General features: G+C 37.5%; 1 pseudogene; it reads left to right on the forward strand.

Moving 5' to 3' along the window:
• The window catches only part of LOC102814751, a 127,651-nt pseudogene that overhangs the window by 88,258 nt on the left and 26,778 nt on the right, over positions 1-12,615 (forward strand).

Below are 12,615 nucleotides of genomic sequence, written 5' to 3' on the forward strand. Positions count from 1 at the left end.
GGGGACTCTTTCTCTCCCTATATTACCCAAGAAGAGACAGCAACTGCTGCCATATAGTCAAGCTACAATCACACTCTATAAAACACCAAAACCCAGGTAAGAACAAATACCAGCTGCTGCCGGGACCAGCCTCAACAGATTATTAGGAGGCTCTTGAAGGAGGATGTGGAGTCGGCGGAATAAATTACACAGAGTCAATGGGTCGTTTTGAGTCTCAGGCAGATGATGGTGATGATGACTCTCTCTTTACTTAAAATTTTTGCTTCTTATATACCTTTTAGGATATACTATGATCTCACAATAGTCGCGTACAAACAGTTACAAATCAATCAAATATTATATTCTTACATCAAAGGTACAAGAGGAACACAAGGTCAACAAACATTCTGCGTCTCTACACTCCCTAGCCACTCCGATAACGTCTGTCCTCTGTAAGCGGCTCTGTTTCTCTCTAATCGCTCCTAAAATATCTAGTTTGGCCTTGATTTGCTTTTCTCTAATCCTCTTTAAAATGTCAGGTTTATTTTAAACAAAGTTCTACATCTTAACTTCTAACTTTACTAACATCTATTACTTTCTATAGATTCATTAATAACAACTCACAATCAAAAACATAATTTTTACTATAACTGGTCATACATATAATTGATTTAACAATAAAAACAAGAACATAAAAGTACCCTAAAGTTTCATAGTTAAGAACAAAGCAGCAATTCTCTTTATACTAACAATTTCTCAAAACCTCTAATCAAATTTTTACTTCTGTTCTTAAGCTCCCACTGCCCTTGACTGTTTCTAAGCTGCTTTCTAAAGGCCTTAATGTCCTTGACTGAAACTACATGGAATGGTTCTTACAATCTTAAGCTTGAATTGCTAAAACTTTAGCTAGCGTGGTTATCTCTAATGTTGAAACTTATTGTTAATGTGAAAAACAATTTTTGTAACTACATAAGATTGAATATGGTGTTAAAGTTAGCAGGCAACTATTATAACGTGAGGTTTGTTTAAAGTATATTTTATATTTTGTTACTACTAAAAAGTATCTAATAATTATTCAAGATTTTCTAAAACTTCTTATAAGGAAATCAGAAATAAACTATTTTTCCAAGGAAAAGCTAGAAACCGCGGGGCCCCTGCATGAAATACCCCTTGTGGCTTTGCCAACCAAGGGGATGTTCATTGTCGCTTTGCTAAACAATGAACTTTTCATACATAAGGCTTCTCACTGTTCCGTTCCCTGGCAGGATGGTGTCCGCCAAACTACCATATACCAGGGAGGCAGACAACACCTGTGAAAGTTACTCTGAGTTAAGCAATAAGAAGAGTGAAAAGGGAAGCCCACATCCTGATCACATCTATCTGGAAGCAATCAGAAAGCATAAAAAATACCAAAACACATACTCAATTAAGTATTAAGGCCACAGTTAAACACTAAACATGTCCAAGAAACAAAAGCAGATGACCATATCAGCACATGTCCAGAAATTAGATAAAATGTCTGAGACAAACAACCTAGAGGTAGACTTGGACTCCATTCTGGAAAGAGGGCAGGTCCTGAAATGCCTGAGAAGAAATTCAGAAAAATGATTATAAAATTTTTCAAAAAACTTTACAATGGAGTTGAGAAAAATAAGGAAGATGTCAGGAAAGTGCTATAAGAACAATCAAATAAAATAGATACACCCTTTGAAACAATTCAAAGCCTACAGAAAGAGGTCCAAACGATCAATAATATAATATCAGAAATAGACAATACTCTGAAAGGGCAAAGGAATAGAATAGAAGAGATGGAAGGCAGAACCAGTGAGCTGGAAGACAAATCTTTCAATACCAGTTTGATAGAAGAGCAAATAGAAAAAAGGATAAAAAAAAAATCTGAAGAAGGTCTAACATTCATGTTGGACAACATGAAGAGGAATAACTTAAAAATTATTGGCATTCCAGAACAAGAGGAATCACACAAGTTCACAGAGGAAATAGTTGAAGAACTGCTGGAAGAAAAATTCTCTAACATCCTGAAAGTGAAAAGATAAACATTCAAGAAGCTCAACAAACCCCAGGAAGTATAGACCCCAAAAGAAAATCACTGAGACATATCATAATCAATCTCTCCAAAATCAAAGATAAGGAGACACCCCTGAAAGCAACTAGGGAAAACAGAAGTGTAACATACAAAGGCTAGCAAGTCATATTAAGCTAGGATCTCTCAGCAGAAACCATACAAGCAACAAGGCAATGGGGAGACATATATAAAGCCCTGAAAGGAAAAAAAAAACCCAACCGCCAACCAAGAATCCTTTATCCAGCAAAGCTATAAATCAAATACGATGGTGTAATAAAAACATTCCAGGATAAACAGAAGCTAAGGGATTTTGCCAAAGCCAAGCCTGTACTACAAAAGATCCTAAAGGGAGTTTTGTAGGCTGAGAACCAACAAGAACAGACAACTACCAGAGATTAACATACGTGGCAGCACCTCCCAGAATTAAATCGACTGAAGGAATTGTCGAGAACAGAACAAAACTATAAGGACAAAATCAGAGAATCTGGGAGGTCAGTCTATGATCAAAACAATTACATTGTAAAAGAAGGTAAACACTTAGGAACAGAGATCCAGATGGTGAGAAGGTCAGGTAGATTACAGGATAAAGTAGACTGCACTAAATGGAGAGAAGTTAATGGACTATAAGGCAACCTCAAAGAAAATTAACACTTCACAACATACCAAGAAAATTAGAATCCAAGAAGAACACGGAAACATTAAAACTATGAGGAAACTCACAAGAAAGAACACAAAAAGCATGAACTCAACAAAGGAAGACACACAGAACAAAGCAGCAACACCACACACCCCCAAAAAGCCATAATGGTAGCAATTAATCCATACTTATCGATAATTACATGGAATGTAAACAGATTAAATGCACCTGTTAAGAGATGGAGAGTAGCAGAATGGATAAAATAAGATCCTTCAATATGCTATTTGCAAGAGACACATCTCACTTACAGAGACAAAAACATATTAAAAGTCAAAGGATGGAAAAAAAAATATACCAAGCTAATTGCAATAAAAAACAAACAGGAGTGGCAGTATTAATCTCTGATAAAATAAACTTTAAGGCAAAACCCAGCATAATAGATAAAGATGGGCATTATCTTATCATTAAAGGGATAATTGAACAAGATGACATAACCATAATAAATATCTATGCTCCCAATGAAAGAGCTCCAAAATATATAAAACTACTATAACTCATTGGAGGATTCAGCAAAGTGGCAGCGTACAAGATCAACATACAAAACTCAGTCAGTTTCCTCTATACTAATAATGACAGTGCTGAAAAGGCCCAAAGGATAAAATATTTAGGAATAAATCTAACCAGAGAAACAAAAGACCTATACAAAGAAAACTACAAAACACTACTACAATAAACCAAAAGAGATTTGCAAAAATGGAAGAATATACCATGTTTCTGCATAGGAAGACTTAACATTGTGAAAATGTTACAACTACCCTAGGCAATCTACAGATATAATGCAATCCAAATCCAGATTCCAATGACATTTTTAAAGAGATGAAAAAAATTTTTTTAAACTTTATATGGAAAAGAAAAATTCCAGGTAAGCAAAGCACTGCTTAAGAAGAAGAACAAAGTTGGAGGCCTCTCCCTGATTTCAAAATTTACTATATGGCTATGGTGATCAAACAGCCTGGTACAATGAAAGATACATAGATCAATGGAACCGAATTGAGAATCTAGAAATTAACTCATCCACATAGAGCCAACTGATGTTTGACAAAGTGCCAAAGTACATTGGATGGGGAGGAGATAGTGTCTTCAACAGATGATGCTGGTAGAACTGGAAATCGATATGCAAAAGATTGAAACATGACTTTTATCTCATACCATATACAAAAATCAACATGAATTAGAGGCATAAATGTATATCCCAGAATTATAGAGGTCATCAATGAAAAAATAGGGATAATACAGGGTACACACAGAAAGAATTTCAAATATATGACCAACCACTACAGCCAGTGGTGGTGAAACTGAAGGATTTTACCAATTTCTTCAGTTTGAAGTTGATCAAAAATGCAGTCAAGATGTGTTGTTAATTACTGGCAATTGGAATGTAAAGGTTGGAAACAAAGATAAAGGATCAGTCCATGTAAAATATGGCCTTGGTGATAGAAAGGATGATGGAGATTGCATGGTAGAATTTTGCAAGACCAATGACTTCTTCACAGCAAATGCCTTTTTTATGCAACATGAAAGATGATTATGCAATATAAACAAGTCTGTATTGATCTGCAGAATCTCAGACAAAGCAGCCCCAAGGAAAACCATCTCTGTCGATGAAGATTTGTTTTACTTGCAACAGGAAAAGTAATAATAGCAGCAGCAGCTACTGGAGGCAGCTCACAGGCTAGGGAAAGGTAAAGGCAGGCTGAAGCTGTCCCACAGTCTTCCCTTTAAAGACAGGCATTTCACGTGCAGTGAAATAATATGAAGGAGGTTTGCTTGCTTTTCTTAGAGCCTTCACAGGAGAAAGCAAAGTCATGTGACTTATTGAATGAACGTAGTGGACAATTACCAACAACTTGTTCCTCTGCTGCCACGAGCAACCTAAACTGGAACTGCCATGTGAAAATAACCCAACAAATGCAGAATTTACATCTATCCCAGTCAAAAAAGCATAGCATCCATCCTCTCCCAATGCTGCCAAACACCTGTACAGGAACCTCGCGTAGAAATTGAAGGGAAGCCATTCTTTGTTTGATGAGTCCTATTTCAGAACAAGAACTGCCTGGCTAAGACTCAAGAAAATTTCCAAGGCAATGAAGCCATGTTTGTAGCCATTAAACAGCAGGACATAGACGTTGTGCAGATACTTCTGTATCAGTATTCACCAGAAGATCGGATCTCAACATACCCAAAAGTGAGGGGTTGACACCCCTGGACATTGCCTCATGACCAACAACGCTCCCATCACTTGAATTTTTCTAACAATAGAGGCCCGAGAAAGTACACATTTTGCCAGCCTGGAAAGCCAGAAAATATTGAGATCTGCACCTCAACACTCTGGTCCAGGAAGCCCAGGAGTTGGTGAGTGAACTGTCTGCCCAGGTGGAGAATGAAGGCTTCAGTATGAATAACACAGAGAAAGAGAAACAACTGAAAGCCTGGGAGTGGAGGTACCAGCTCTACAGACTCATGAAAATGGGCTTCGAGCATGCCAGAGCTCCTGAGATGCCTGCCAATGTCTGTCTCATGGTAACCAGCAGCACATCACTCACTGTCACTGTTCAGGAGCCTTTTAGTGTCAATGCAACTGTAGAAACCAGATACAAAGTGGGATGGAGCACATTGAAAGATTTTCTTGTTTGACAGGAGAAGCCATCATGGGTAATCTGCAGACCCTGAGATTCACAAACACAGGGCTGACAATCAGCCAACTGTAGTTTGTTCAAGTCTCAGCTTATAACATGAAAGGATGGGGACCTGAGCAGACCACAACACCGGCATATGTCTCTCCTTCTAGTATGTTGTTGTTGTTAGGTGCCATCGAGTTGCTACTGACTCATAGTGACCCTATGCACAACAGAATGAAACACTGCCCAGTCCTGGGCCAACCTCACAATTTGTTGCCATGCTTGAGCCCATTGATGCTGCCATTTGCCAATCCATCTCACTGGGGTCTTTCTTTTTCTCTGACCCCCCATCTTACCAAACATGATATCCTTCTCCAGTGACTGGTTCCTTCTGACAATATGTCTAAAGTATTAGAGACGAAGTTTGGCCATCCTAGCCTCCAAGGAGCACTCTGGCTGCACTTCTTCCAACACAGATCTGTTGGTTCTTTTGGCAGCCCATGACTATCAACTATCAACACCATAACTCTGATGCATCAGTTTTTCTATGGTCTTCCTTATTCACTGTCCAGCTTTTGCATGTGTATGAGGTTATTGAAAATACCATGGCTTGGGTCAGGTGCACCTTAGTCCAATACATCGTTTGATTTCTTGACTGCTGCTTCCATGAGTGTTGATAGTTGATCTAAGAAGAATGAAGTCCTTGAAAACTTCAGTCTTTTCTCCATTGATTTATAAGAATTTTGTTTATTGGTCCAGTGGTGAGAATTTTTGTTTTCTTTACATTAAGATGCAATCCATACTGAAGGCTGTGGTCTTTGATCTTCATCAGTAAATACTTTAAGTCCTCTTCATTTTCAGCAAGCAAAGTTGTGTCATCTGTATTTCACAGGTTGTTAAGGAGTCTTCCTCTAATTCTGATGCCACTTTTTTCTTCATATAACCCAGCTTCTCGGATTATTTGCTCAGTGTACAGGTTGAATAAGTATGGAGAAAGAATACAACCCTGTTGCACACCTTTCTTAATTTTAAACCATGCAGTGTTTCCATGTTCTGTTCGAACAACTGCCTCTAGGTCCATATACAGAGTCCTCGTGAGTAGCGTTGAGTGTTCCAGAATACTCATACTTCGCAATGTTGTCCATAGCTTGTCATGATCCACACAATCGAAAATCTCTCCAACTGATAAACAGGTTCCACTTTCAGCTTCATCTCAGGGTGCCATTGCCACACCCCTCCCCACTGCTTAGGGCCAACAAGACTCCCTCAACGCACCACTCTCGGTTGCATAATGAATGAGTTTTTTTTAATGGATGTCACTCACTAGAATGGAAAGAGAGGGTATTTGGAACCATCGAGACCAAATTTGATATTCATTATCCATTTCATTAGTTTAAACTCTTAATTCAACATCTGTAGTTGGGTCAAATCATAGCCTCTTGCAGGACTACCATGAGGATGTAGGAGATGGTGCACTGAGTGTAGCTGACCCAGAGGTTTATTGTCCACAGAAGCTCTCATCTTCTCTTCCTCACCACGAGAGGATGCATCCACATTGATGAGATAAGAGAATGAAATCCATCAAGTCTCATGTATCCAACATTCTATAGAAAGAAAACCTATTTTAGTAACATGCACTCTCCTACTGATATACTCTAGAACATTTGTAGTGCTGACTTCAATATCCTGCAAAATCCTCTTCTAATCATTTGAAAATTAATAATTTATGCCTAGTATATTTAATAAATCTCTATTCACCAGGAAATCGAATTAAACCCAAACATCTCTCTATATAACATATGATAGAGTTTTCTACATAATGAGACTATTGCTCTGAATTGTATTTTCATTTCTTTAAAAAAAGAAAAACTCCACTAAAAAATAGTATCATATGTGTTTTTGTGAGAATACAAATGGCTACATCCTTTATGGAAAGAAATCCTGGCATTATATATCAACGACTTTCAGAAAATCCATTCCCTTTTACCTGATAATTACACATCTAGGAATCTAACCTAAAGAAACAGATGCTGGAAACAGTAGTGTATTGATAGTGGTGATGCTGATGTGCCATGGAGTTGGTTCCGACTCATAGTGACCCTGTACAGGGTTTCCGAGGCTGTACATCTTTACAGGAGCAGAAAGCCTCATCTTTCTCCTGTGGAACTGCTGGTAGTTTTGAACTGGTGACCCTGAGGTTAGCAGCTCGATTCATTACCACTACGCTACCAGTAGCAAAATATTATGTGTGATATGGAGAACAAATAGCTAATATTAATTTAATGGTTAAATAAAGTATGTTATTGCTGTTAAAAAAAGACAGCTATGCACATAGACCACCAGATGAAATACACCGAAATCAAATAGACTACATTTGTGGAAAGAGACAGTAGGAAAACTCCCTATCATCAGCCAAAACAAGGCCAGGGCAGATTGTTGAACAGACTATCAATTGCTCTTATATGAGTTCAGGTTGAAACTGAGGAACATTAAAACAAATCTGTAAGAGCCAAAATATGACCCTGAACATATCCCACCTGAATTTAGAGATCTCAAGAACAGATTTGATGTTTTAGACACTTACTGACCGAAGACCAGAAGAGTTGTGGGATGACATCAAGAACATCATACAGGAAGAAAGCAAAAGGTCCTTAAGAAGACATGTAAGACAAAAATTAGAAGAGACGCTAAATCTTGCTCTTCAGTGTAGAGATTCTAAAGCATATGAAAGAAATGAGGAGGTAAAGGAACTGAACAGAAAATTTCAAAGGGCAGATCGAGAAGACAGAGTCAAATATTGTGATGAAATGTGCAAAGACCTGGAGTTAGAAATCCAAAAGAGAAGAACATGCTCAGCATTTCTCAAACAGAAAGAACTGGGGGGAAAAATCAAGACTTGACTTGCATTAGTGACGAATTCTTTGGGTAAAATGTTAAATATTACAGAAAGCATCAAAAGATGATGGAAAGAATACAGAGACTTATTGTAACAAAATGAAATGGTTGATGTTCATCCATTTCTAGAGGTAGCACATGATCAAGAGCCAGTGGTACTGAAGGAAGTTCAGGGTGCACTGAAGGCACTGGCAAGGAACAAGACTCTGGGAATTCATGAGATACTAATTGAAATCTTTCAGCAAACTGATACAAAATTGGGGGTACTTATTCATTTATGCCAAGAAATTTGGAAGACAGCTACTTGGCCAACTGATAGGATGAGATCAAAATTTGTGGACATTCCAAAGAGAGATGACCAAATGGAATGTGGAAATCATTGGACAATATCATTAATCTCACATGCAAGTAACATTTTGCTAAAGAAAAATTTAAAAACAGCTGGAACAGTACATTGACAGGGAGCTGCCAGAGGTTCAATCTGGATTCAGATGAGGAATTGGACTGAGGAATATCGTTGCTGACATCAGATGGATCTTGGCTGAAAGCAGAGAATACCAGAAAGATGTTTATTCTGTGCTTTGCTACTATACAAAGGGTTTTGACTGTGTGGATCATGACAGGCTATGGACAGCATTGAGGAGAATAAGTATACTGAAAGTCTTAATTGTGCTCATGAGGAATCTGTACATAGATCAAGAGGCAGTCATTAGAACAGAACTAGGGGACATTGAATTGTTTAAAATCAGGGTATCTCGGTGGTAGAGTGGTATTCTTTCACCATACTAATTTAATATGGATGCTGAGCAAATAATCTGAGAAACTTGATTGTATGCAAGAAAAATGTGGCATCAGGATTGAAGAAAGACTCATTAACAACCTACGATATGCAGATGATACAACCTGCTGTTGAAAGTGAAGAGGACTTAAAATATTTACTGATGAAGATCAAAGGTCACAGGCTTCAGTATGGGCTGCACCTTAATGTAAAGAAAACAGAACTCCTCTTTACTGGACCAATAAATATCATCTTGATAAATGGAGAAAAGATTGAATTTGTCAAAGACTTAATTTTGCTTGAACCCACCATCAACATTCATGGAAGCAGCAGTCAAGAAATCAAATGATATGCTGTATTAGGCAAACCTGCTGCACAAAACCTCTTTAAAATATTCAAGAGCAAAGCAAAGAAGTCAATTTGAGGACTAAGGTGCACCAAGGTATTTTCAATAGGCTCATATGCATGTGAATGTTGTACAATGAATAAGAAGACTGTAAAATAATTGATGCATTTAACTTATAGTGGAGAAGAGTATTGAATGTACCATGAACTGCCAGAAGAACAAACACATTTGTGTTCAAGAGGTACAACCAGAATGCTCCTTAGAAACTACGATGAATAGAGTTCATCTCTCATACTTTGGACATATTGTCAGTAGGGCTCAGTCCCTGGAGTAGGACATCATGCTTGGTAAAGTGGAGACCCAGTGTAAATGAGAGAGACTCCCAGGGACAACACCAATGGACTCAAGTGTAACAACTGTTGTGAGGTTGGTGCAGAATCAGGCAGTGTTTCATTCTGTTATGCATAAGGTTATCATGAGTTGGAAGCTTGTTTTCAACCTGTAGAGATCATCAGATTAATGGAACTTGAACATGAATGAGAAGTCATAACACTTCCATAATATAATTGGGGAAATAAAAGTATCATTCAATTGACACATAATTCTGCCATCATCAACATTACTGCTTTAATTTGGCTTCAAATTTGTATGAATCTGTTTAAGAAGAGGGCTTCATTAATTTTGGAAATTCAGCACAGAACTACTTGACTTACTAAGAATTTTTGTTGTTATTGAAATGTTTTGTTTTATTTAGCCAGTATCTTATTTTTTATGTATTTCAATTTTTGACTGTTTTATATTTTGAAATAGGAGTAAGAACCTGATATTTCACCTAAGTTTAAGATTTGTCACTTAGTACTTTATGTGAAATTTCTTTGTGTTAGTAGAGTTAGGACGTACTGCTCAGCAGTTTGAATCCACCAGCCATTATGAGAGAGAAAGGTGAGGTTTTCAGCTCCTGTAAAGATTTACAACTACAGGGAGCAGTTCTACGCTGCATTGTTGTTGTTAAGTGCTCTTGTGCCGGTTCTGACTCAGTGACCCTGTATAGGGTTTCTGAGGAGTGGCTGGTGGGTTTGAACCACCAACCTTGCGCTTAGTGCTTATCCTACTTTGCCACACCAGACTCCCTACTCTGCCCTTGTCGTTGTTGTTGTTAAGTGCCATTGAGTTGGTTGCAATTCATAGCGACCTTGTATAGGGTTTGTGAGGAGCGACTGGTAAGTTTGAACTGCCGACCTTGTGGTTCAACCTGACTTTGCAATACAGCTCATTATTATCGTGCATGGCCACAGCAGGACTCCACTGTGCCCCATCGGGTCCTCATTAGTCAGAATTGACTTGATGGCAGTAGTCGTGTCATTACCTCTCATCAACACTAGATGGTGCTGTGGACTTAAGTAAGTTTTCATTTATGAGGCTTCAGCCATTTTCTCTTATCAAAATATCTCTTTCTGGAGCATTCATTTCATTAAAACTGCTTTTAGTTGTAAATTCTGGTGCGATTTATATAATTTATAAATTCTTACTTCTACAGTTAGTGTTGATTTGTACATAGTGTCTTTTGTGTAGATTGTAATTAAACATCGCTTCTTATAGTTAACACAAACTAGGATGAAAACATCAGTAGAACAAAATAAAAATATAAAGTTAGTTTGTAAAATAGCTTTTAGAGAGAATTTTATCCTAGAAATACTTAGCTGAGGTTAACTTAAAGCAATATTGATCTAAGCCTTATAATACAGCCTTCTGGTTTTTATTTTGTTTCGTACGGAAAATGGCATTCTTTTCTCGCACGCTCTCTCTCTCTCTCTCTCTCTCTCTCTCTCTCTTTTATGGTATGGAAAATCAAGGGAAATTATTTTTAAAACTTTCTGAGTATTATATAATTTCTCCCAGTTTCCAGGATCCAAGTTTGAGCCCTCTCTGTTCTTGAGTCTTCTTACCTTTGACTTGTGTTCCTTTATCAGAAGTGTGACTCACAATCACCCGAGACATCATCTTTGGAATACACAGCTCTAAACACTGTATCCGAAACCCTAATTCATGGAAGTTAGACAGGCCTCAGTATCTGTAATTAATAAGATAGCTGACTTTGTACAAACTGTGTTTTTTAAAAGTGATTCTGGTGCACAGTGTTGGAAACCAATGGATTAGACTAGATGCTATTAGAATTTTCCTGTTGTATTGGACAAAGTGGCAGATATAAGCTGTCAGAGGCTGTGGCTTATTACAGAGAATCTCATTCTACCAACTTTCCAGCTTCCCTTATAGTTTAGGGGTTCAGATGTTGTGAAGTGAAACCTCTGGGGAACATGCCCTTTCCCTAAATCTTAGTATGTAGTACTGGTGATTTATAAAACCAACTCCCTAGACATCAGCTTGCTCCCTTCTACCTGTATTGATCTGTAAGTGACGATAATTCATTACAGTTAGGAATATTTGTTGTTTTGATATCGTGACACTTTTGTCATTGCTTAACCACTTAATCAAATTTAAGTTTGTTCTGTGTTTATAGAGTTTGCATTTTTTCTATTTATTAAAAGTATTAAAGTAATAATACATTTCAGAACACCTAAACATTACCCATAATATTATTACTTTACTAGCTAAACTTTCCTACTCTTCTTATTTGGCAGAATTTTCTTTCAGCCTTCTTCTTTATATGTAACTTTATATGATGGATGGAATTCTATATTGGAATATCTTGCTTTATTTTCACTTTCTTTTTTTGATGTGTATGATTAAATAAGGAGTCCTTGTGTGGAGCTGCGGGTTAATATGCTGAGACTACAAAGTAGATTTGAGCCACAAGGTCAGTGGCTCAAGCTTACCAGTCAATCCTTGGAAACCCTATACAGGGTCACTGTGGTTCCGAACTGACTCAACAGCTTTTAACAACAGCAACATGATTATATGAAACATGAAGATGATTTCACTGTTGATCTTTTTCTCATCAAGTTGAAGTCATTTTTGATATCAGTCCCCATGGCTATCTATGTGATCATGGGTGAATTATTTGACATCTGTCTCTCCATTTCCTCTGAAGCAAAATGTTGGTAGTATTATGTCTCTTATAGGGATGGTGTCAATGTTAGAATAGTATGAGAAGACTTCAAAATGTTTGTGGAAAATTGGAATGAAAAGATAATGAGATTTGGATGCCTTTTGTCACCACTCTTATTCAATATTGTGCTGGAAGTCTTAGCAAGAGCTATT

This window comes from Chrysochloris asiatica, unplaced genomic scaffold, assembly GCF_000296735.1.
Source record: "Chrysochloris asiatica unplaced genomic scaffold, ChrAsi1.0 scaffold00174, whole genome shotgun sequence".
Classification (NCBI taxonomy): Eukaryota; Metazoa; Chordata; class Mammalia; order Afrosoricida; family Chrysochloridae; genus Chrysochloris; species Chrysochloris asiatica.